Source organism: Cyanistes caeruleus, chromosome 6 (genome assembly GCF_971803275.1).
Source record: "Cyanistes caeruleus chromosome 6, bCyaCae1.hap1.1, whole genome shotgun sequence".
Lineage (NCBI taxonomy): Eukaryota > Metazoa > Chordata > Aves > Passeriformes > Paridae > Cyanistes > Cyanistes caeruleus.
This window is the reverse complement of record NC_141706.1, coordinates 55,957,706-55,984,510: the sequence shown is the minus strand read 5'-3', so window position 1 is coordinate 55,984,510 and position 26,805 is coordinate 55,957,706.

The following is a 26,805-nucleotide window of genomic DNA, read 5'->3' as shown; positions in this document are numbered from 1 at the left end:
AGGTAAACACTGACCAGCACCCTAGAAAACACACAGATGAAATGGTAGAAGCACAAAAGCAGAGTATGTGCTTGCTAATCAGCCAACTGGGGCATACTGGCAGCAAGGCTTGGTTTCTTTTAACTGCTCTGGCCCCTGGGAATACACTTCTGCCTCAAACCACTTTGACTGCCCTGTGCTGAGCATTGGTGTTCAAATAGATCTGCTGCAGTTTTTTTCTGATGGACTTACAGGGAGCCCTGATTTATGCCAGAAATTCCCCAGAATGAGCCTCAGTGGTATCTAAAACATATGAACTAATTTTCTCACAGGTAAAAATTGCCTTGATTTCTCAAAAATCTGGACTTCCAGCACATTCACACACAGACAAAGTTCATTTGATAAATTAAACAGCACTAAGCCGGTGTGACAAGATTCATTTATTTATATATTTATTTATTTTGCAGCGTGTATTCACCTAAATATGAGTCAGACAAATTTAAGAGCTCAAACTAAAGTAAAACATCCCACTAGATAGGAGCTACCACAGATGAGAAATTCCTGGAGAAAGCTGAATTTCAGGTGCTAAGATGAAGACCTGATTCTTTCCACAGAGAGAAAGCAAACTACTCTTCTTTATATGCACAGGTTCCTCAAAAGGACTAATTTAGGATTAATATAAATCTCTACTGGGAGATAAAGGCTAAAGATAGAAAACTGGAATCTCAGTCTGGCAAAATTTAATTTGTTTTACTACTTCATCAGAACAAAATCTTAAGATGTTTGAGGGGTTTTTCAGGAATAATTTTACCTTCTATCTGCATCTGCAATAGCAAAGAATCACTACATAGGGCAGGTACTCAAGATGTAGAAGATCCTCAGCAGAAGAGTTTATGTGTTGCTTGATTTGGAATTCAAAACCATGTCTCCAATACACAGGGTGAAATATTTAATTTCTACATTTTTGTAGGTCAGGTTTTACAGTTTCATTTGTGATCTTGGAAATATTTTTTTTAGGTGAAATGTCCATTAAATTTGAAAAACTACTTACAAGTCCAGGGTTTTGTAAATTGGCATTTTCCAGTATTTTGGCCAAAAGAAAATACAATCTAAAAGTTTATAGATTGGCTGGACATTTCCATTTTTCTATTTTTAATTTATTCTTTGCCACAGGAACTGATAGTGTTCTAAGGAGTAATGGAGTTGGTTCATATTTTCATGTCTTTCATATTTCATCCAGATTGTTCCTATCCCCAAACAAGGATGGTGTCATTTTCACAAATACTGGTTTGAACCTTAGAAATCATTTGCTTCTTTAATAGCTGGTTTAACTGTTGTTTTTGAGGAAATCTCACCAGAAATTGCTTTTGAGCATGTAAATACATTCTGCTTGGCACTTCAGCTGGCTCATCTGACCACAAACCATGATGATAAGGCTTTAGCCAGGCCTATCATAGAGTCCTTTTCAAAACCAGCCACAAATGATGGGCATAAGCATGGTCCTCTGGCCACAGGATAATAGCTCTTAACCATGATTAACCTTTCTGTGTAACACTGACTCATTCTCAAGGCTTTTAGAACTGGTTTTTCATATAGCTGCTCAGGAACACATATTTATTTCTTTTCTGTTATGTGTAATAACATGGAACAGGACTTTTCTACTTGTAGCAGGAGATGGTATATTGAGAAAGGCTGGTCTAGAAGTGATAGTTCTCTGTGAGTTTGTCAGGACTGGGAATCCATCTGGTGAACAGACTGTACCTTGCTAAGGCAAGGGTGAATAAAATGGTAATTTTACCACTCACCTGTTTAAGGAACCAAACTTATTGCTGTTACATTGTTACACATATTTTAGTTTTTTGACAACATGTTTTATTTTATTATTCATTTTTCCTTCCCTATATAAAAAATATATTACATAATAATAGATATATAATATTTTCATTCATTTGAGGCAGGTATGAGACACAACTTCAAGCAATTTTCCTGTATCTTCTTATCATGGTTTTCTTTTAAAATGGTGTAAAAATTTATATTTTGACTGGAAGACATAAAGAAACTGACAAAGTTTTATAAAAACTTACTGCATGAAATTTTAAATTTAAGAAAAGTATTCAATGTTTTGTAAGTGTCTTAGTCTTTGCTATGGCTCTTTCAGCATTATCATGTTGTTCCTTAGCCTCATGGTCTCTTATTAATGTTTTCTGTGTGTCAAAATTTGATAATTATTAGTAAAGATTGTCTGCCCCACAGGCACCTTACAATTTATCAGCAGACTATTATACAATTTGACCCCATCCATAAAAGAGCACATTAAACACTATAAAAGGAAGGAAGTGTCCTGAGAGAGTAGAATTAGCAGTCAGCAAATCTACTCAGTGTCTACTCTTGTATCGCTCATGCTGCTGACACGTGTTTGTGTGTGCACAAATGTTTTCAGTGGTGCCCAGAGACAGGATGAGGAGCAATGGCCATAAAGTGAAGCACAAGAAGTTTCACATTAGCATGAGAAAGAGCTTCTGTATGTTGAGTGTGGCTGAGCACTGGAATAGGTGCCCAGGGGGGTCGTGGAGTCTCCCTGTCTGGAGACATTCAGAACCCACCTGGACATGTTCCTGTGTAAACTGCTCCAGGTGACTCTGCATTGGCAGAGGGGTTGGGCTGGAACATCTCCAGAGGTCATTTTCAACTCTAAAGATTCTATGGTTCTATGTTTGTGTGTATTTGTAAATAGAAATATAAACCTTATCCGTGCTTTTGTAATATATTTCACTGCTCATCTAAATAATCTGAGCAGTTCTGTAATTTAGAGTACATCATACTGCAGTGAAGAGTGACTGTAAATATGCAGCAAAAATCACTGGAGAATCAAATATGAATTTAATTAAAAGGAATTAATACTAAGGCATTTCATCTGATAAGAAGCAGTATCAGTTAGGGACTTAGTAAGGTATATTTTGTAGTCACTGGGGCTTTGGCTTATCTTGCTTCTTCCTGTTTTTCTCAAACCACTGTGTGTGGGATATGTGTGCTGAAGATTGGAGCAGCTGAAAGCTACAGGCAACATTTTGCTCTCTGTTACCCTAGCACAACTTTCTCATTTCCAAGAAGGTACAGCCAGGTAACTAAGCACAAAAATGCAAACAGCTGCTGAATCCGATCCCAGATGTGGGGCAACTTTCTTGGTGGTCAGAGTGATTTCTGCCTGTGGAAAAGTTTTGAGATAAAATATTAAAAGAAAGAATGTTGGAGGCTCAGATCTACCATCCTCCATGTGTACAAACTGTAGCTGTAAGAACCGAGAAGTATTCCAGGGCAGAATTTATCCCTTCATCTTCTGCATGTCAGAATTATTATTTTTGTAAGCATGTTGAGTCTGCCTCTGATAAAAGGATGAAAGCTACTACTTTCAAGAGAGTGAGACTGGACCTTAACTGTTGTGATGACTGATGAGAATCCAGACCCAAATCAAAGGACAGGCATAATTAATACAGATCTTGTACTTTGCCTGAACTTGAACATGTTCATGAAGACATTGTCAGTCAATGGCAAAAATGTTCTCAGCTGCTCACTGTTTGCTAATGACAAAACAACTATCTAAATTGAATGTTTGTTTCCATTTAAAGGTCAACATGACTGCCTAATTCTAAATTATGTAATTATGCTATGAAAGCAGGATTAAGAAGCTGCTAACCTGTATCATATGGAGCCAACTGTGAAAAAGCAATACTGTTTTGAAAGATTTCTGTTAAATGAGTATCAAGCGACTGTTACCATTGTGGTAATGTGATTGTGCTATTAACAGGATGTGGCACAGACAAAATCTATAAGAAAGACCTTGCACTTTTGAGGGATGTTAAATAACAAGATGATTGCTTCAAAATTACTTCATCTCACTCATTTTTAGGAGCGTTCTTCTGCTCAGTCCAAAAGGTGCAGCCACATTCATGAACAGCCTTCCGTCCCCTCTCACCTTGGAGTCCTTGGAAAAGTGCTTCCTCCTTAAAATGGTTGCACTGGCTTCTGGTGCAGATGAATCGCTTCCAGAGCAGGCCCAAGTATGCAGATATCGATATATTTTTCCAGACTTGATCATCGTGGTTCATTTTTAACACAGCTATTCTGAAAAGAGTGTTTTATGGATTAAAACTGTGTTGGTGTTAGGTACTGGGAACACATGGAGCAGCAATACAGGCCTTGCCTTCCCTGGAAACAGTGCTGGGTCAAATTGCCATCTCCCTGACATCTCCCTGTCATCTTTCCCTTGAGCTGTGTGATGTAAAACTAATCCTTCATGTTCCTGAACTGGTGATCCTGCTTCCCCCAGATTTAGTGAATTCAAACTGTTGTGAGAAAAGCCCAGTTCAGTTTGACTCTCTTGACGAGCCTTTCCCGAGCAATTCCTCCCACTGCTGCTGCGCCGAACAGCCTTACCACAGCTCTGTGTTTAAGAGGCTGGCATTTTGTGTGCTTCATTTATAAATCCTGTTGGTGGAAACATCTCTGTAGCTGGACTCAGTAGGAGCCTGACACTCTCATTGTGACTAGCTGTTTATTGTGCAAGCTGCTGACTAACTTGCAGTAACTAAAATATAATTTTCCAAAATAGACACAGATGACAAATAGATAATCACTGCAGAGAGCCAATATAACTAAGAAGTACACTCAAGGCTCTTTTAGGTGTACTTCACAGGATCATTATAATCAGCAAATGGATCTTAACTCAGGCTGTCACCTACTCAAAGCTATTCCTTATTTTCAAGGCTGTGTCTCATCGTGCCTCTTCAGATAAAGCAAAGGGGCTCCAGTCATGTGCTTTTGTACCACTCAGCTCTCAGATGGCATCCAAACACTGTTCTTTTCTAGCTCCCAAACCCCTGTGACTTCTCTATCCTTTCTTCCCAGCTTCCATTCCAACTAAGGAGCTGGGTTGCTTGGAGCAGGGTGAGCGGGCTCCCTGCCCGCAAGGACTCCAGGAGCTGCTTGACTGCTTAAATCTGGGGTGAGGAACTACTGCTTCCCTCTTCTCAGATTTTCCTGCAGCCAGCTTTGCTCTTACATCGGTGTCCAGCACTTACCAGTCTTTCAAAATGGCTGCACCACATGGCCTTGCAGCCATTATTTCCTAACAGAGACAGCAGAAGGACTTCAGGATTTGGACAAAAATAACTAAGATGATGGAGATTTAACAGTATTCAACTGATACACAAGCAAGAAAAAGAAAGCAAACACCTTGACTTAACTGAAGAGGCAGAGGGCAAAGACATCATGAAAGTATTCAGTTATCCTTGACTCAAGTAAATAAGTAAATCCCTTGACAGTGGGACCCTGGGCACTTAAGCAGCAGGAAAATAAATTAAAATCCTGTGTCTGATAATAAAATACAATGTAGCTTCTGTGTAAGATTTCTGGATACCCTGAGGAGAACTCTTCTACTGAGGCCTCTGGTATTCATCTAGCTCATTAAATGAAACCCCTAGTAGAGAGAAACATTTGCACACACCTCAAAAAAGTATGTGTACATTTTGAAACGTATCTATGTTGAATTCAGATTCAGGAATCTAGGGCAGATGTTTAAATTCTGGGTGCTGAAGTGTCACAGCTCTTTGAACAATTACCCAAACTTGACGGTGCTCATGAAAGAGCTGCAGTCACCAGCCTGGACAGGGAGTCGTGGGCACACAACTAGTTCTGTGCTCACACCTCCACACCCAGGCTGGTATGTGACCATGGTGCTCTCAGTAAAGCTACTGCAAACCCCAGAGTGGACCTCCAGACATTAGAAGATTTTCATGGCAGATTTTTAAAGGGAACATTTTTTTTTTTTGCCAAGTATGGGATGAAAATAAATCCTAATAACTGGGGAAGAACAATTATCTATCTACATATCTATCTATCTATCTATCTATCTATCTATCTATCTATCTCTGAATATATCAATAACTGTTTTGTCTCCTATAAAATGAAATGGTGCTTTTTGGCCTGCTATAATTGGAAGCTGTGGTAAATTCCATCACACAAATCACAGCACTAATATTAATCATTTAAAAACAAAGTGATAGCAAAAATCCTGACAACAATGTTGCTTGCAGGTTTTCACATTTTGTGGTTTGTTTTTTTTTTAGCTTCAGTTTCGTAGAGATTCCAATTATGAACTACTTTCCACATGCAGTCTAAAAAAATTTTTGACATTAGGGCTGTCGGTGGCAGATGAAGGTGTTGTCAGAGCACTGGGCGCGGAGTGCGGCAACGCGAGAGGCCGTGTGACACATCTTTTCAGAAAGGCACAGTATCTTCTTCACTACAACGTTTCCCTCTCAGATTAGACTGACTTGTTAAATCGCCCTCCCTGATATCTTTTTGTTAATGCCTCAGATTTTTGAGCTGTTTCTCTATTTCTTTCTCTGATCAGAGTGGAATCACATTTGTGGTTGGTACATGCTAAGGAAAGGAAAGACTGAGGAAATATTCATATTCAGGAGTATTTAGAAATTTTATGTTCACACAGAGTATGCAAGATTTTCGGAAGGAAGGAAGGAAGGAAGGAAGGAAGGAAGGAAGGAAGGAAGGAAGGAAGGAAGGAAGGAAGGAAGGAAGGAAGGAAGGAAGGAAGGAAGGAAGGAAGGAAGGAAGGAAGGAAGGAAGGAAGGAAGGAAGGAAGGAAGGAAGGAAGGAAGGAAGGAAGGAAGGAAGGAAGGAAGGAAGGAAGGAAGGAAGGAAGGAAGGAAGGAAGGAAGGAAGGAAGGAAGGAAGGAAGGAAGGAAGGAAGGAAGGAAGGAAGGAAGGAAGGAAGGAAGGAAGGAAGGAAGGAAGGAAGGAAGGAAGGAAGGAAGGAAGGAAGGAAGGAAGGAAGGAAGGAAGGAAGGAAGGAAGGAAGGAAGGAAGGAAGGAAGGAAGGAAGGAAGGAAGGAAGGAAGGAAGGAAGGAAGGAAGGAAGGAAGGAAGGAAGGAAGGAAGGAAGGAAGGAAGGAAGGAAGGAAGGAAGGAAGGAAGGAAGGAAGGAAGGAAGGAAGGAAGGAAGGAAGGAAGGAAGGAAGGAAGGAAGGAAGGAAGGAAGGAAGGAAGGAAGGAAGGAAGGAAGGAAGGAAGGAAGGAAGGAAGGAAGGAAGGAAGGAAGGAAGGAAGGAAGGAAGGAAGGAAGGAAGGAAGGAAGGAAGGAAGGAAGGAAGGAAGGAAGGAAGGAAGGAAGGAAGGAAGGAAGGAAGGAAGGAAGGAAGGAAGGAAGGAAGGAAGGAAGGAAGGAAGGAAGGAAGGAAGGAAGGAAGGAAGGAAGGAAGGAAGGAAGGAAGGAAGGAAGGAAGGAAGGAAGGAAGGAAGGAAGGAAGGAAGGAAGGAAGGAAGGAAGGAAGGAAGGAAGGAAGGAAGGAAGGAAGGAAGGAAAAAGAGGAAGAAATTTTTTATTATTATTATTTTATTTTTCAACACAAAAGGCATTCACCTTTGTGTTGAATGCAAGTTAGGTAGTAGACAATAAAAACTTTTTTGAATATACTGTATTTCACAAAATACTACAAAAAGCTAATTTTCAATATCTTTCAACAAATAGAAAGAGATGCTGCTACACAGACTGACCTTAGCAGAATTGTTCAAATTTAGCAATGAAACTGATAGATTTACATGATGCATATGCAGCAAGGCTCTTCATCTTCATGTCCTTGTGCTCATTATAAAAGCATGGAGGCAGAGCATGGTTTATAGAGTGATGATAAAATATACCATGGCACCTGGGCTCCCTGCAGAGCTCTGAAAATTTATCTGTCTTCAGATGAGGTACTGTACAGGCCTGGCTCGCTCCCATCGCTGCACCAGTGAACTTAAACCTAGACTTAAAAGGATCACTCATCTGGAAAGAAGAATAATTTAGTCTTTACCCATCCCAGAGTCCTCCCATATCTGTATTTTAATAAAGGACATCAGTTTACACAGTTGTGCTGAACTGGTGTTTTGGTTGTGTGATTTAAACTAGGTGCATTAGGATGTCTAATGGCAGTGTTATCTCTGCAGAAGCTGAACAGAGCATGTCTGCTCTTTGTACTAGCGCTCATGGAAGAAGACCTTGAGGAAGGGTACATGACTGAAGCCAAACTGTAAGCAGAGCAGTAAATCTGTGACACTATTAAGAATTTTCTAAGCTTTATACTGATACTTGCGGACCTTTGTTATATTTCTGAGAAAACTAGAAAGGTAGAATTGTTCCCTGTTCTGTTCTCTATTTACTATTGGGCAAAATTGTATTTTAAATGGAAATGATTTTATTAAGGCTATGCTTTAAAAATTACTTTTTTAATGCAATGAAAATCATTCTTGTAATCATCCAGAAACTCAGATGTCAATTTTCTTTAAATAGGTATAGAATAGATAAGACATGAACCTATTCTCTTTTATACAATGTGACTTTCAGAAGCTAATGGATTATAGAAGGCCAGTTTATTTATATATATATATATACTAACTTTTACAAAGAGTTAATAGGATGGTCTGAAGGATGTTATCAGTATTGGTGTTCAAAATGTGAGCACAATGAAATTTTGTTTAGTCAGAAATTTATCTTCATCTGACAGGGTGTTTGAAACTCAGTAGTCTTTAAGGTCCTTTCAAACTGAGACCATTTGATAATTCTCTGATCTGCTCATCAGATGGTACGGTAGGATTGTTTCAATGAGATGCAGACTTTCATGTTATAGCTTTGGACATACATAGAACTAAAATCTGACCTCAAAAGGCTATGGATTGAAAGAGATGACACAACACATAGTTTACTACCAGGATCCACAGTGCATCATGCATACTTATTACTTGGGAGAATGTATCAAACATATCAAACTTTCCAGCATGACAATACTTGTGCAACCAGAACAGCTTTAGTAAGATTTCTTTGGGAATGAAAAAAAAACATGCACTGGAACCTCTTGGGGTCAGACCCTCCCAAGTCATGGGCTATAGAAGGATCTATAATGCAGTGTAGGCTTTAAATTAGGTCTCCTGAGATCTTTAGGGAGCATAAAACAGTAAAGAATGTATCTGTACTTGTAACTTTAGGTTAAAAAGAAGAAAAACAAATGGAGAAATCTTTCTTCAGGGGCCTGCCAAGATACATGTTATTTATAGTTCTAAAACTAGTTTCAGTTCTATTTTGAAATATTTCCATAGGGACTCATTTCTAATTACAAGGCTAAAAATTGTAACGATGGCTTCTGTGTGTTAATGAGCACCTGTACCGTTTCTGGGTGTCTGGGAGAGCCATTCTCCCTCTGTGCTGTCTCATCACATTCCACAGCACTACGGTATACAGGAATATTTCTCTCTTGGACAGTCCTTCTTACCCTGATAGTACAGGGGAACTGGTATTTCCACCTGAGCAACATTGTGGGAGTCTGGAGCCACTTCCTTTCAGCTGAACTTCCATACCCATAAAACACATTTATTTGTGGTCTTTTTCTCATGAAACAGAATGAAAGAAGAGCAAGTCAGGGTACTTTTTATTGTGCAGAGAGTCTGACATCTGGCAAGCATCTGGTTGGTCATTCTTATCAGGAAGGGTGGTAATTAGTACATTTTACAGGTATAGGACCTTTAATCTGCAGGGGACCTGGGGTCAGAGAGTATTAGGCATTATAAAATGGGTTGGTTTTTACCAGGGAAATAGATGGCTTAACAAGTAGAGGACAACAAGAATTCTGCTTATTTTTCTCATTAAAATCTTGTAGTTCTACCTTAGGATATCCCAATACTCTGTTGCCAGTGATAACACAGTCACAATGGCTCAACAAAACAGTGCAATTCTCCAGTTTAGTGTAATATTTCTGCATAATGGAGACACTGAAAATGAGAGCTTGTTTGCATCCTGAATTTCAAATCCAGGAAAAAAGCTGCTTTACATGTTATGTTGGCTTCAGGACACAGGTATCCCTTAGTGGGGAAACAGGGAGGATTATGTTTGGAGATGGCAGAGTTGGCGAAGCCAGCCACACATGCACACAATGGGCCTTGCACAGCCTTTCTGTTGCTTTTGCTACTGTACAACCACAGAAGAACAGAATTTCAGTGCAAATGGGAGCTGCTGCTTCTGCTTATCTGCTGATGGCAGCTTCAGAGAAATGAAAAATAAACCATACTGTACGATGATTAATAACCTTTAGGGGAAAATTGTGTCCTGTTCCTCATCCTGCTCGTGGCAGGAACAAAACAGCAATACTGTTCTGCATCATCTCAGGGAATGCTGGTATATGCTAAAAGCTTGAGGGATTGCAGGCCAAAATGTTTATACCTGAAGCAAAAATGTTCTTGCAGATACATGTCTCTGGCAGGTACAGTCAGGAGTGGTCATAAAAAGGATACCTGATGATGACAAATATATGCTGTCTGAAAATTTAGGAACTGCTTCCTATAACTAGTATGTCACTCCACTAACAAGCTCATTTTGACTGTGAGAAGCCACTAGCAACATTAGCTATGACCTACTCCTTGCCCTTAAAGTCTACTACTTAGATTAATTTAGCTTCAGGAAGAAAAGTAGGTGCTTCTGTTCTTTTTTGTTTTCTTTCTGTGCTGGAACCATGCTTCGCCAAGCAGCATTTATTCCTAAATAATGGAATATCTCAGGGGTTAGCATGAGAGGGAAACATTTTGTCTGGAAGGGGTAACTAATCAACTCAAGACCTTTTCAGAGGAGACCAGGTATGTAGGCAACAAACACATTAACTCCAGCTTTAATTTATCCTCCTGAAGGTGAATCTCCAGAAGCAATAGCAGATGGCTGGTTTTTTTTTTTTCATTTTCTGACCTGGAGTTGAAAAAACCCCATTGAATACATTATAAGGTGGACACACCTTTGGGGTTTTATGTCTCAACCAACCAGTGTTTGTAAGATGGTTATACCTTTTGTTCATGAAGACAGGAAATTACATTTCAGTAGCAGCAGTTCACCTACAAAGCATGAAGTTCCTAGTCCATTGCAGTACTCTTGTGCTACTGCTAGAATGGAAGCTGAGAATATCAACTGGGGAAATAAATTGGTAACTATCTATTGGGCAGAAGCAAGTAAATGTAAAGCTTTTAGATGAAGAGCCATGTATCTTTTGTAAGGAGTAGAGCTGAAATGAATGTAAAACTATTCCTGTAGACAGCTTGAAAAAATGCCAATGTTATAATCAGGACATACAATACTCCTGGGCTTGTTGATAAAGTGATGCTAAATCTGTAGTGTTTTACTGCAGGAGTTTAAGGGTTCTGACTGTCAGGCAGTTCTGTTAATTTGGGTTCAGGTCAGAATCTGGTCCTTCAGTCATAATCTTTGGTGAAGTGACTATCTCAGAGCTTTAAAACTGTGCTTTATGGTCTGAATAGTCTAACTATATAGATCAGCCTTTATATAATTTTATATCTTTTGAATTTCTTTTTTAGATTAATTTGCTATTATTTTTTTCCCATTGTAAGGAGATGACTGGTTGTGAACAAATGGCCCTTTACTCTTTTATAAATTGAGCTTCTCGAACCTTTCACTTTAAGACCTATTCTTTAAATACTTTAACCATTACTTCAGCTTTTCACAGAATGCCTCCAACTTATCTAAAATGAACCTAATTAGTCACCTAGCCCTGTCAATGGCTATTTCAAGAAACTATGTAAGATAACTAAATATAAGCCCATCAAGCTGCAGAGCTTAAGAGATGTTACAAGTTTCTACTGTACTTTGTGTGATTTGCACAGATCTGAGCTCCAAAAAAGAGTTGATTGAGGAAACTATTTTCTGAAAATGTGGTTATAGAAGTAGATTTTGTTTTCCACATGTCCACAATGACAAATGATTTGTAAGACACAGCTTTATTAATTGAGCTTTGTAATTTCTTTATAAATGCTACTCAAGTATCACAATCAAAGTCAAGAGAAAGACAAGTCACAGAAAGGACAAAAGCTCAGATTTGGGGTTGCAAGTTTGAAATTTGGCCTTGTACTCAGGGAAGCCTAGATGAAAATCTAAGTCCCAGGGTAAAAGAAAATCCAATTCCTATCAACGTAGAAGAATGTTCCTGTGCACTGCTGGGAATGCCGAAGACTGACTTTGTGAGCAGCTGAACTGTTGAAGTCTGTTTTCCTATGAGTGCATGTCTTCTGCATTCAGAAAATTTTTCTACCACTAGCTTCAGTAAATGCATCTTTGTACTGCTGTAACTATGAAATAAATGCAATAGCATGAGCATGCATACCTCACTGGCTTTGCCTTTTCCTTGACTGTCTGTTCCTCACAAAAGGTGTGGTAGCTGAGTTCTGCCCATCTCTTCTTCAGTGGAAACACTGCTTTTTGTGTTTCCCCTAGCTATTCATCAACTTTCAGAAAAGTTGTAGAAAGTTATATATCCTTCAAATTTTACCTTCTCTATCACTATTTATTTGAATTTCTTATGAACTAAAGAAAGGTTATTGTGCGGGAAATGGCAGAGAGGCTGGACATCCTGGTCACATCTCTGTCAGAAAGCAGGCCTAAAAGAAGAAATAAAGGAAGAGTAATGCAAAGAAACCTAAAGCAAATGCCTTTAGCTTATCTTTTTCACTTTATTTCATTCATCATTTCACCTTTCTTTGAGTTTGAGGCTCAATCTTTCAAGATAACTGCAATTTTCAAGATGAACATGAAATTAAAATTTTTGTCTATGTTGACTGACAACTAGTCCTTTGTACAATTTTCATTACAAATCACATTATTTCTCATAGTTGTTTACAAGAAATAAATCTAAGACAGAGAAATCCTTCTCTAACTTTCTTTTCTGATCAGTATTTTACCAGACAACAGTATTCACAGTCCATTAAAAGCTAAATATTCTGTATTTTTAAACTCTCTGTAGAATGCAGTTTCTAAAGTGAATCACCAAAACATAGTATCTAAGCACTGAAGAAGATTAAGGAAGTGCTGTTCAAAGTGGATATGAGAAAAGAAAAATTAGATCACTTGATCATTAACACAGACCTTTTTGAGGAAGATAGGCCTTATATAATGTATTCTCATTGTTGCATTCATCAGAATTATCAAGCTTTCAGCAAAGACCTAACAAAATTGGATCTGACTGCCTTGTTGTTTAGAGCACATTTAACTTACAGCTTTAAAAAATGAATGGAGAATGAAAATCATGATCGTGGGCAGATTCTTCCAAATTGTTTTAGCTACTTTTTATTACATCTCACTGTTCAGCCGCCTAAATCCGGATAGAAAGATCAAATACCCAGAGAATGGCATAGAAAGAGCCATCACAGGGAGAAGAGGACATCCAGTTGGACTGATGTAATCACCCAAATGCCTCTCCAGCTCAGCTCTAATTGAGGTTGTCATGACTTGGCAGAGCAAAAGCAAATTTTGTTGATGAAATTTTCATCACTATTAAATGAGAGGATCAGCGTTATGTAAGATCACCAAGTGGGTAGCAGAAATGAGGAGGTTATGCTGTTATCTAAGCTCCTTATCTTGCATCTATAGAATTTAAAAATTCAGGCCCAACTCCCTTCCTGGGGTCCTCTTTTACAGTTCTCTTTCAAGACTGCACAGGAAACTGGCTGGTTGAAGCAGATGTTCTGCTTAACTCACAAAAAGGCAGCAGATCCTGCTCAGCCGCTCCTGTGCTTTTGGAGGAGGATAGGAACACACTGGGGAGTCCAAAAACTCTACCCCTCACTGAGTAGCAGGGTTTCTGGTATCATTTACTACATATATCAGCTGCAACTGAGGGATACAAAAAGACAGCTTTGCTTTGTGGAAATGAAGAGATTTTTCATTTGTGTTGCTTTAAAGGCTGGATGGAAAAGCTGAAATAGTCAGTTTAAGGGGGGAGAGGTGGTGAAAGCACAGATCTGGATCTCTAGCAAACTTAGGGTCATTGAACAGCTCTCTTTTTGTCCCTTGATTTTTAATTTTTTTTTCCTTCTTTCCTTTCTCTTTGAATCTGATTCTAATAAACAAGAATTAACTGCTAATTAGAAGCAATGGAGTTATATTTTTTTCCTTCTCCTTTTCTCATGAAATTCCTGTTGAGTGTGACACCCTGGCATAAAGCTTCCTTCACAGCAGCATTAAGGAATTCTTTTCACTTCTGGAGTCTGTGAGTTTGGTAAAAGTCTCTTCCTTTTACCCTGAGGTCAATGATGTCTGTAGTTTAATTTAAGGCATTAGAGAGAAACAATTAGTTTGCCTGGTGCCTAAACTGCTGTTGAATAAACAACCACAGAAGCTGAATCTTTAAAAAACTCCTCACAACTTTACTTATCTGGACTCTCAGTTGCCATCCAGATGCAAGAAATTACTTTAGTTCATTTTAATTCTTGCCATTTTCTCAGCATTGTGCTACTTTAGTAGGCAAATAAATGCAGCAGGAAGATACCTATAGATGTGTTCAGCAGCTGGAGGGTTTATGATCTAACCTAAAAAATGCAAGTGGTTTTCTTGTAGTAATTAATACCAGCAACATTTCCACTAAATGCTTCTGTGTGCCTCATAGAGCTCTTCATGTCTCAGCAGTGGGTTGAAGCTCTGAGGGGCACAGTTTCACTCACCAGCCATGAGTTTTGCTGAATGGGTTTGTAAACCTCAGTGAACACTCATAAAATGAAGTCCCAGGCTTCACAGCAACTCCTAATTTAAATTTTAAAGGAATCAACCTAACCCATACACTTTACCAGATATAAAATTAAATTTACAGAAGCAGAAAGACCACCAGGCATTTTGGTAGAAGGATTTTAAGCCTTGAACAATGGCATAACACTCTTTTATCCCAAATGCAAAGATCCCTGCCCTGTTGTAAATAGTATCATATGCTTCTTTAACTTAGTCTTAAGACAAAATCAGCCCATGATTGAAAAAATAATGGTCATTTTGGAGAAAATAAGTACCTGGTATCTTGGAGCAGATACTTGAGCCTTACATCAAGAAAAATTTTCTACTGTGGACCACAAAGAGTTATCTGTGAAACTTAGAACTAATGAAAAAAATAGCAGAAGGAGAGACAATCCATATTGCCTTTCAACCAACACCGGGGATGTACTTGAGAATGTAGATGTTCCTGTAACTGTAAAAACACTGTATTCTGGTAAACAATCCAAATTCATTTCAACCACCTGAGGCCCAGGGGAAAAGTGATACAGTCTCTGTCAAGCCCACATTTGGTGTTATGTTTTGCAGTATTTCAGGAAGAGGCACAGTGCTTACTGTTATGCAGAAGAGAAAAAGTACATTTATTTTCATCATGAGGTGAACTTTACACCATTACTTGTGAAGTAGCAAAACCTACAGTACACATATTTTTCCTGAGCTACTATCCCAAATGCTGATGATAGATAATAACATTGTGATTTGTTTGGAACAAAACTAGTTTAAAAAAAAAAAAAGTCACAGAAGAATTGTCTGTATCATCTGCCATACAGATGAGGCTAACATTTTCCCACAAAAGCATACACAGGCTCTGAACAATTTGAGGATGGAGTTGAGAAAGATAATGGGAAAAAAGATTAACAATGTGTATTCCAGAGGCTTCCAGCTGGACATGAAATGAAAATAATGACTGTTAGGATGTCAATCTGCTCTTTGATAAATCTCATAATTATTATCAGACCCATATCTGATAACAGCTGGCTATAAGAGAGGAATCAAGCTACTTCTACCAGCTTACTTTGTCCTTTGTTTTCTTCACCTCAGGCTGATGGAAAAGTTTAATGTTATTTAGTCTGACCTTTCTTTTTCACAGGTCTTTTCTCTTATGGGTGTACTTGATGCAATGAAGAGACTGTCTGTTAAATTTTAAAACTGTTATGGTTGGATTCAAAGCCTTGAACATCAGACATATACAACTAGAAAGTAGATTGGCTGTTTATTTCAGTCTAACCAAAAATGCAAAGTGTTGATATAAAAAACCAAAAATGTTAATTTATTTTTGCTAATCCTGTTTTACTGGAATATCTTCTTCAACTGAGAGAGCTAAACTGTTGAGTTAAGGAGTGACAGAATTAAGTCCTTTCACATGTTTTCCTGTTTTAAAAAAGTCGTGTTTGCCAAACTGGTTGATAACACAATAGCACACTGCTTGTCCCATCTAGATTCAGGCAGAGAATTTGTGCAAATGCAAGGGAATTTCAGTTTTAACTTCCGATTCATGTAGTTTTTACTATTGTTCAGACTTTACGTAAAAAAAATAAAAATGTCATTCACAGTGAACATTTGACTTTTCAAAGCCATTTATATCTTCCTAGTCTCCAGGTTCCCTTGATTTTCAATTAACACATGCCCCATTGAAAAATATCTATCTAAGATACTTTGGAGTTTAGACAGTCATAATCCCCTGAATGTACAAACACCCAACTTCTTAGGAACTCATGAAATTTTACTTCCCCTCAAATCTGTAGCTTTTCTGATAATCTAAGGTACCAATATCTCTGCTTTCCACTAGGCACAACTGAAATATTTAAGATTCCTGATCAATAAACTGCTCTCACACTTATGAGATGATTTGCTAAACTAAATACAAAGTTCTGGTAAAAATATTTTAGGCTAAAAATCTTCTTCATTTCTAAAATTGCTATTGGATATGTTTTTGCAAAATCACATTTGATTCAACATAGAAGAAGTTTGTTTGCCAGTTATTAATCCAAATAGACATACCTTTTTGAGCATAAAAACAAAGACAATTACACAGAACTGAAAGTAATTACAATGTAATTTACTATTCAATAGGATTTTTTCTTTTTTAATTACAAATGGTTTAATATGAGTAAACTGAGCCTTTGCCTGGCTGTTTCATTCGCATAATCTCTACTTTATTCTTTTTATCCTTCTGCTATGAGTAGATGGAAAACAGGAATCTTGAATTACTATCCTGAGTTTTTCACTTAGTCTCAGTCCATGTGGACTTCTATAATTATTTGATTTGTTCAATACTTCACTTCCTCGTCTATCAGTGAATGCAGTCTTATAAAATTTGGCTCTGAAACTACTACTCTATCTATCATTACATCAGACAAAATTCCTTTGTTGGACAGACTGGTATAAACACCTGTATCTTAAAATCCGTGGGTGAGATGTTGTAAAGTTAGGTGGGAATATAAACAATTTAGGTGGAATAGTATCCCCACACAGAAAATCAGACATGATATCTGCTGAGGGACTGCAGATTGTTCACTCACAAAGTCATCTAGAAGTTATTTTTCTTGCAGAGCTCTTCCTTTCTCAATAGATAATGTTTTGGTTCTGTAAATGCTCCAGGTATAGGCTCAGACAGAAGATGCTTCTTTCTGAAATGTAGGAAGTTGTTCCCAGGCTGCTCACAATCCAGGCTAAACTGGGGTCTATCGTACCCAAGACCAAGACAAAAGAGTACATGTTTTCTTCCTGCTGAGACCTGGGATTTAAGTCTGCTGTGATACCTGAGTAAAGGTACAGTAAAGGTTGAAATGGGTCGACAGATTGTAGAGGGCTATTGAAGTTTTGGAGGTGTGTTTGTGCCAGCAGAGGTCTTTTTCCTTCCTTCTCTTTATCTCCTTCAGATTCACCTTCCTTAGCACCCTTCCCATCTTTCTAAGCATGGGATCCTGACTGTTCTCTTTTCCCTTCCCCTCTTCACCCCTCACAGCTACCTACCTTTGTGACTCTGCAAGCTTCCTCTCCAACATCCTTCACTCTCTTACAGTTAATTGCTTTCCATCTCTTCCAGCCTGAAATTCCACCCTGCCTACCCCTTCATCTCCATCCTCCAGCACCCTCTGACTACAGAGATGTAGAGACAGGACATTGCTGCTCCAGCAAAACCAGCCTCTGGCTCAGAAGGTGTGGAAAGTGAAAAAGAAAGTGGTTCACTCATGCCTAAAGCTTACGCTGATAATGTATTGTTTTGGTACCTGTGCTTGCTGCATCACAAGATGCTCAGTCTTATCCTGTTCAAAATCTTTCTGGGCTTTAAATTCCATTGCATTCGGTGCTCCACGCTTACACAGTAGTCACCCCTGAGAAGATCTGTGTATATACAAAGAAGAGGATATTTTGACAAAGATATTCACTGGGTGAATGGTCTGCAGCAAAATGTGTAAAATGTTATCCACTGACTTCAGAAAAAAATACAACAAGTGATGTAACTACAGGATGTTTCTTTTTTGACATGAAAGATGTTAGTGGCTCAGCTAAGATTTCCCCAAATGCTTCTTAGTTCTGGATTTAAAGCTAGATCCTTAGACTTCTGGATAAACATTGAAAATCATGCTGTCTGAGACATGTACTGTTACTAAAAAGAATAGCTAAACATTTAAAAATACTATATTAAAAAGATGGTTATTCCAAGACCTATTAAAAATATATATATTCTAAATATTCATATGTACAGAACAGTGGCATAGAATAAAAAGCTAGCAAAATTCAACTCAGTTTTTAATGTAAACTAACACAAAAGGTGATTGAAGTTTTCCAAAATTTAAAAATGTTCTGAGAGTGTAATTGGACTGCCAATGTAGTAGAAAAGTATGAGATTAATTTTTGGAAAAATGACAAAAAATATTTGCTATTTTCAACCATTCAGCCATTCTGCAACTATATTTATCTATTTAAAATTCCATTTAAAATACTAAAATAATTTAAATTTCAAGCTTCTGTGATATTTTCAAGACATCATTGCATCATAAAAAAACCCCAGCAAACATGTAAAATTGTTGTTTCTACGTTTAAAACAAGAAATAAAGAAAAGTATTTTCACATTGCCAAATTATTCAGTTATAATACTCATAATTATGTACCACTAACATTTAGTAAATATACTTACATCAACATTGCCATCCAGATATCCACATTTCATCATTTAATATGATTAAACTAGTATTAAATTCCTCTTTAGAATGAAATGCTACACAATTGATAATTAAACAAAACATCAATTAGATGAAACTATTCAATGAGGAAGTCAATAAAGTTACCATTTTAAAAATCCTGCATTTTGCACTTTGTTTCATGTCCATCAATATCTGTCCGGGGAATCAGTAGTTTTTGAAGTCTTAACTGGGATACAGCACAAGGTGAATTATTAGAGGAGGATTAAAATTTCCAGAATGAATGAAAATTCCAAGAAGCAAGATTCACTTGAAGCATAGACAAGAAAAACATACAACATATTGTCTGCAAAGACCACAGAATTTCAAGCCAGCCTGTAAAACTGAAATAAGAATTATTTCAAATGAATGCTGGAAAAACTGAATCAAGTTATTGGTTGTTGCCTGCATAATTCAGTCTTTATTAAGTATCTTCCAAACTTTTTTTCTTTATTCTCTTCCTTTCACACACAAAGATCTGCATTTTCACCTTAGTTACAGAAAGGAGATTTTTAAACATCTTTGATGAAACAAAATCTTATAGGGAAAAAAAGTCATGAAATGACAAATGCCAGGATTGTCACGTAAAGACAGCTTTCCCTCTAAACCTTTGTGAATATAAATGATAGAGCTGGAAGAAGAAATACAGATTGATCTGCTATTAAAATTTAACTTTGGACTATGGTTATCAAAATTTCTGGAGCTAAAGAAGATTCAAAAACTAGAATAAAAAGTGAAAAAAAAAGGGTTAGAATCCAACGAAATATGAATGAGTGTCTCCTACAGAACTAGAAAATGTTTTATCATGTTTGATAATGAATTAAAGAAGATCACTAAAACAGGGATCCCTAATTTAGTGTATCAAAACAGAGAGCTGAATCCTTGTTTGTCTTTAAAGCTTGCTGAAATGTTTTGATGACGCAGCGAACGATTGCAATTGTGCTTCCACTCCAAATGTGCAGCTGAGGATCCTTTTTTCCAGGAATATAACTGACAATGAATGTGGTCAAGACAGGGTGACATAAGGAAGCTTTGTGTCAGTTTTTTATTAATAGGAAGAAAAGTTTCTTAGTAACGGACGTTAACTATTTTGCTGGTGACTAGTGGCAAGCAGAGATGTTTGGCCTTTCAGAGCAGATATAGTTTTGAGAGGCAGTAAAATTTCTTTAGCATCTCAGAGCTTGGGAGTTTGTATATTCAGGCAGTTGTGATCTCATGAATTCTGAGGTAGCTGACAGAAATTTTTAAAGGTTCTTTGGTGTTAAAATGCACAGGTGTTTAGCAGGATTTAAAGAGTAGAAAAGTAATTAAAGATCCTAAAGCTCACACTAACAATTTTGATTGGGATCTACCTGCACTCACCAATGTCTTAGTTTCTCAAAAAATATGTGCACATTACTAGAATGTTTCAATTATTATATGCACACAGCCCTGGAATAACAGAGCCCTGAGCACACCAAAATGAGAGAATGGAACTAAACTTTAGCACCTTCTTTTTCCCCTCAGCCTGTGTCATGGCAGGGACATGTTTGTATAAGGCAAATTTCTGTGCTGTAGGCTTCCTGACAAAAGTGTGCAGTTATCCCTGAAGGCTATTCAGGAAACTTGGATAAGCACTGGAAATTTCTGGATCCATCTCCACTCCTAGATACACAGTTTAAGGGTCATTTGGTAATAATTAATCAGGTCTTGTTGCCTTGTAAATGGTCACTTACTGATCTTCCCCAAGGCAATTTGACTCCAAATCCATACTGCAAGGAAATGGGCACTCCTTCAGAAGCAGAGGACACAGGCTGGAAAGCTTCAAACCTAATTTAAAACAGATGAACAAAAGACCATGAAGTGGGTATTGCCACATTTGCAGGAGTGACAGACTTTCTGATTAACTGGTGTCATAATTTGCTTTCTTTTCACAAATATATCTGCACCTGAGGTGATGCACCGTATCTTTTCCTCTATCTCTATTTTGAACCTTGTTGTTGAGCTCCGTTCTAACAGGAACGCCCTGCCCTGCATGTTGGCTGTGGTGGTGTGAGCAAACCATTTCCTGTTTGGATTAAAGATGATTATTTTCAGCTGATGTAAGCAGTGCGAAGGGAAACATCCAGCAGCAAGTCTAGCACGGCTCCTTGTGGTATGGCTGCAATGGGCTGCTCTCTTTGCTTGCCAGTGCACACCAGGATGTCTTGAAACATGAGGAGCCACGCGTGCCTTGGCCCCCAGTGCAGCTAGAGGTGGGACTGATGGCAGAGCAGATGACAGTAGTTCATTCCAGTGTCCCACCTTCCATAAGCTTACTGCACAATAGGCTCATGAACCTGTAAACTCTTGTGTGTGTGTGTGTGTGTGCCTGCCTCAGACTGGTCATGCAGCTGATCTGTTGGAAAACTTCTTAACTGTCCAGTTTTTGCATGCAGATTTTACTTGGACAGCATAGATTTGCTTTGGCTATTTTACATTCAAAAAAGAAAATTGAGATTAAAAAAACCCCAACCAAGTCTTCTTCCCCCCAAAAAAAACCCAAACCTAATGAAAAGAAGAGGGAGAAATAATTGTCTTAATTTTTCACATTCCTGAATTACTGCATGCTCACTATCTCACCTATCTATTCACTCAAACTTTGAGCCTGATGTATTTTTTATTGAACACAGATACCTATTCCACTGCTCCAGCAGAACAGCTCTTGGGCCTAATATAGCACAAGATAAATCAGTTCTGCTGAAACTCAAATGTTTGAACAGAAGGGATGTCTGAGATTACAGGCAAAAGTTGCTCTTCTGTCTCTATAACAAAGTCTGAGAAACTAGACATAGGTGCAATGACAAGTATTTGTTAAATGAAATTGTGGCTTTTGAGGTTTCACAATGGAGACAGAATTCCACCAGAAAACAGACTGAACACCCAAGATATTCTCTCCTAAACTTGATTCCATTTTCATTGTCCACTGCACTGAGCTGATGCCACTTCTGTGAGGCTATGGTTAGTTCATATAGTTTTACTTAAACAACCACATTACTAATTTTTAAGGTTTTCTGGCTTAGAGTGGATCAGTCACTGCATAGTTTCTGCTAGAGATGACTTCCTGTGCAACCATGTTCATGCATCTTACACAGCATATTTGTAGTTTCTTACATTAAAATAATAAGTTTCTGCAAAAATCCATTGTAATTAAACAGTGGACAGCACACTATCAGGTAGAAACCCAGGTAAATGAATAACACACAAAAAAGAAAACATGTTTCTTGAAGCATGACAGTAAGGGGGATGATTTGGGTGCTTCTCCCTGTTTTTTCCCCATCTGTTCTCAATTATAAGAAACTCCTCCCACTATTTTAAAGCAAAAAAGTACACCATGCAAAGCCTCTCATCTCTGTACAATATGTGACATCTGTATGTAACAGATGGGCTTTCAGGTTTCTTCATCACTAGCTCTATTTCCCAGGATCTATGACTGCAGCACCTAAGAACCTACTCTCGATGTAAAAGCAAACTCAAAATAAAAGGGCCTCGCACTTACTGTCTCTGTCCCTGAGCTCACATCAGGTGGACAAAACAATGCCATCCACCATTAAAGTCTTTATTTCCAACTATAAAGTACCTGTGATTAGGGAGAGAAAATAAATTTTCTTTTCAGCTACTGGAAAGAAATTGTTAGTGAAGGCTGAGTTTTTTTCTCTGAATGTTTTTTTCTTTCTACTAGCAAGGTCTGGATGAACGTTTTTGTAGCCAGTGCAGTTGGGCCATACTTAGGGTCTGCTGCCTCAAAGTGAAAAAGCAGCATTATTCATTTCACACTGGGATTTGTGCAGATGAGAAGAAGATCATGACAACGATTATCCTGTTATGAGTCAGAGTGACAAATTCTGTGCATGCTCCACACATGGGGACACCATAGCTGCCTACCCTCCCACAGGTCTTGCCTCTGTGTCAAGCCTGATAGAAAATAGCAATGACTTGACTGGACACAGTTTTCAGAGTAGTGAGTGCTTTGGAGCATCTTACGTAGTACTTGCACAGGCAGCTCTATCTGCCTTAAAGGGGGGTCATTCCCCATAATGTACATCTGTTCTGAACTTAGAAGCCAACAAGCCCACCCTAAGCTTTATTTTGACCTAAAAATGCAAGCCAACAAACATTTTGGTCATCCCTTTGTTAGTTCCTTTAAATGACCTAAAATATCTGACATCTGTGATTCCCCATTTATCTTTCGCCTCATCTCTTCCACCCCTCCGCATTCTGGCTCTTTCTTTTCCTGGGCCTAATTTGGTCCCTCCTCATTCCATAGCTTCTTGATTTTTAGTTGCTGCCCACACTTGGCTTTCTGCATTTACCATGCAAGAGCTTTTCCTGCAAGTTTCTCTCCCATCAATCCATTTCCCTGTGTTCTCACTGCCTTTTTCTCCACAGCAGCTAACATTCACCCATCCCTGAGTGACCAACAGACTTGTTGCTGCTGAGAGGGACCTGCAGATGTCTTGCTTTTACTGATTCTTGTTGTCACACAGCCCCACAACACTGACAACCACTCAGTGGAATGTGGGAAAGCTCAGGACTGTCCTATAAGCAATTATCATATCTGTATGAATCATATTTGTGCAAGCAGGCAGATTATGCAGTAAATTGTGAAGAAAAATTAAAATGGGGTTGGGAAGAGACCTTTCTTTTGCAACTTATGAAAAGAGAGTATTTGTCTAAATGTTATGTTTGTCTAGTTTGGTTTCTGTTTTGTTTTTTGTTTTGTTTTGTTTTGTTTTAAACCTGTAAGCCACAATAACTGGAGGAGACTTAAACTAGGGAGAGGAAGAAAGAATGATGAACAATAGCTACATAGCAGCTGACCAGAGAATGGGCCATTCAAATAATTTTAAAATTACATGGAGACAACTATTTAGCTCACAAGCTTACATAGGACATACAAAGATTCTAACCTCAAACCTAGCCAAAAGGCCTCTTTGCAGATCCTGGACTGGTCTGTAGTTTTGGGCAGTGCTGTAGAAGTTCTGCCTGTAGCACACATCTCTAATTCCTATGGGAGGAAAAACACAGTGAATGCTGGTTTCACTATTACTTCTTGTGGTTCCTACATGCCATTCTACCCAGCAGTGATGGAACTACCAACAAATGGCTTCTTCCCACTCTTGAATGAAAGCTAGCATCTGGGATGGTTACTCTTTTCTATAAGAAAAGTAAAAAAAATGCTTCATCTGCAGTAGAGCTGACCTGAAGTTTTGTCTGACACATAGTATTCACAGAAAATGAGTCCTGCCAGCAAAAAATATCAGGCCTATATTAACTATCATAAGATCTGTTATCTTTACTTCAATTAACTTGTCTTTTCTTTTCCTCACTCTACTTCTCATTTTACTTTGGAGTATTTTTAATTATGTTTTAATATCACATCCCTGCTATAAACAAAATTTATATTATCAAAATTTCAATTTTAGCTATCCTAAATAACATTAAAAAAAATTATATTTCACTCCAAAACCAATATTTTATTCAATGTCTGAAATAATGTAACTTCTCATTTAATTCAGAGGCTAAAATATGCTTAAAGTGATATGATATCTGAGAAAAATTATAGCATATGCAGCATCATTCTTCTTACCTGGTCATCATATCATAGCATGATGATACAGATTGTGAATATCAGATTTTCTTTGAGATGAATGTTCCTTGTCCAAGGAGTCACTGACTCATCATAGAATAAGTGAATTCTAAGTCACTGAGCTCTGGCTGGTTTTGTGATCAAAGAGTTTCTATCGTACAGCAATTGAAGTCTTACAACTTTACTCTGTCAAGGAGCAGGGAAAAAAATTCTGGTGAGAGTTATGGAGCAGATCAGTGGCTGAGGTAATGGTTGTACTGAAGTATCATTCTTATTATGCATCATTGCTCTCCTACTTCTGGGTATTTATAGCACAAGAAACTGACCATTTCATGTAAGACACCATAATAATGATGGACACAATTTCCCTAATGGGATTTCTGTTTATCTGACCTTATTTCAGCAAATCTAGTGATTTTATCTCATATAATATAAGGAGCTTATTCCTTTCTCCTGTGAAATATGTGAATTTAGAGAATATTTTATATTTTCTTTGTAACTGTAGACCATCATGTTGCCAATGGTACCATCAGTACTACAGATCTCAATTTGTCACACTGAAGACTCTTTTCAGTTATTGTCCTTTAAAGTCAGTTTAAAACATCTTCAGTTTAGCCAAAGAAAAAGTAAAGCATTAATCAGAATTTCCAGTATTTTCCAAGCAGTGAGTGCAACTGGGGTCCAAGAAAATCAAAGGTAATGTGTTTGCCTACATTTACTCTGTACTCATACTAATGCCTTACTGGACTGTCAGGTTTATTTGAGAATTCGTGTTGCCAATTGTTTATTGTGGATTCAGATTCTTTCATTGTGGCCTTAACGTTTGCACTTCAGCCCTGAACATACCTGTGAAAAGCACAATGTGCACTGCCTTCCCTGAGTTTTTCAGGCAGATGTGCAAGTGGTATTATTTATGCTTCAACTTAACACGTATATACCACATTTGAAGTGAGATAGTGTGGCAAGAGTACAAGATTACGAATGGCTTTCATAGTTGACTCTTTCCCAGAGGGTTTGCTTGCACCTGTTTTTTACCACGAAAAGGACGTTAAACTTTCTGATATGTGACCAAGTTGCAAATGAAAGATCTTTGAGATAAAAAGTGATATAATTGACTTAAAAAGGTCAAAATCTAATATTTTAGTCTGTCAGTTTATGGTGTGATAATTTCACAGAAACATCAAAGATCCTGTGTGACCTCCCAGAACATATTTCTCACCTTGAGTGACTTGTGGCTCTCCTCAGATTTCATGGTCCATCAGCACACACTTAGCTGTGTTCCTTTAATAACGGCAGAGCAGGTTGACAGAGCATTTATCTTCCTTGATACTTGCTGGGGTGCAGCTTATACAGCCAGTATTAGGGAATGGTGTGCTGCTCTGCCCATTGCCCTCAGGAAAGAGTCAGGAGAGCTTTAAAACAACACAGGATTCATTTTGAAACTTTTCCAACAGGTCAGTCAGTTGAGGAATTGCTATAAATTTGTGTAAACCAGCAGGCAGAACTTAACTCTTGATTTTCAGGAGCCTGATTTAAGACTGAAACCCAGCAGGCTTTATTTCCAAGAGGAGCTATGCAGCACCTTATTTCATAGCTGTAAGGGACTCAGTGTCATTCACATCTCATCCAAGCAATCCTCCATCGTATAGAAAAATATATACTTTGGGAACTAGATCCAAAAAATCCTGGTAGGAAGTGCTGGGGCCTTTCTCGTGTGACCTAGGAAATGGAGTGAGTCCTCAATCAACTGTGCTGCATTATGGTCCTCATACAATGGTTTCTTTAGTGGGCAGAGGGGGACTGGGATGAGATGATGCTGTTGATTATTTGGCCTCCAGTAATTTAACAGAAGAACTGAATTATGTCTGCAATATGACTGCAAGCATCTTGGTGATCCAGTGCTGCTCTTCTGCAATCAGCCTTCTTTTCTCATCTTCTCAGTTTGTAAAACACTGTCTCCAAAACATGGGGACACGTCTTCAAACACATATTTACAGGGTTACTAAGACTAGCTTGAGAAAGAGGATTTCACTCTTTGGGATGCATAGTATAGAAACATCAAAAGAGACACATAAATTCCTGGATTTAGACATGAAGGATTTCATATACAACCACGCATGTGGCGGGTGATGTGGGAACATGTACCATGAAATTCAGAGCTCTTGTGAAGGAGGGAGTGGACCAGGGAAAGATGATAGCTTAGTCTCTTCACAGCTCCTTGGACCACACACACCGTCACACAGGTGCTGCCTGGCTGTATCTGGATGTACCTGTGGTTTTCCTGGTACCTCTGGTGCAGTTCTGTTATTCCTCATTACCTCTCACCCCCACCCATGAATATGGGAGCACAAAACAGGTTCAAAATTAAATATAATATAGGACAATGCACTCATCAT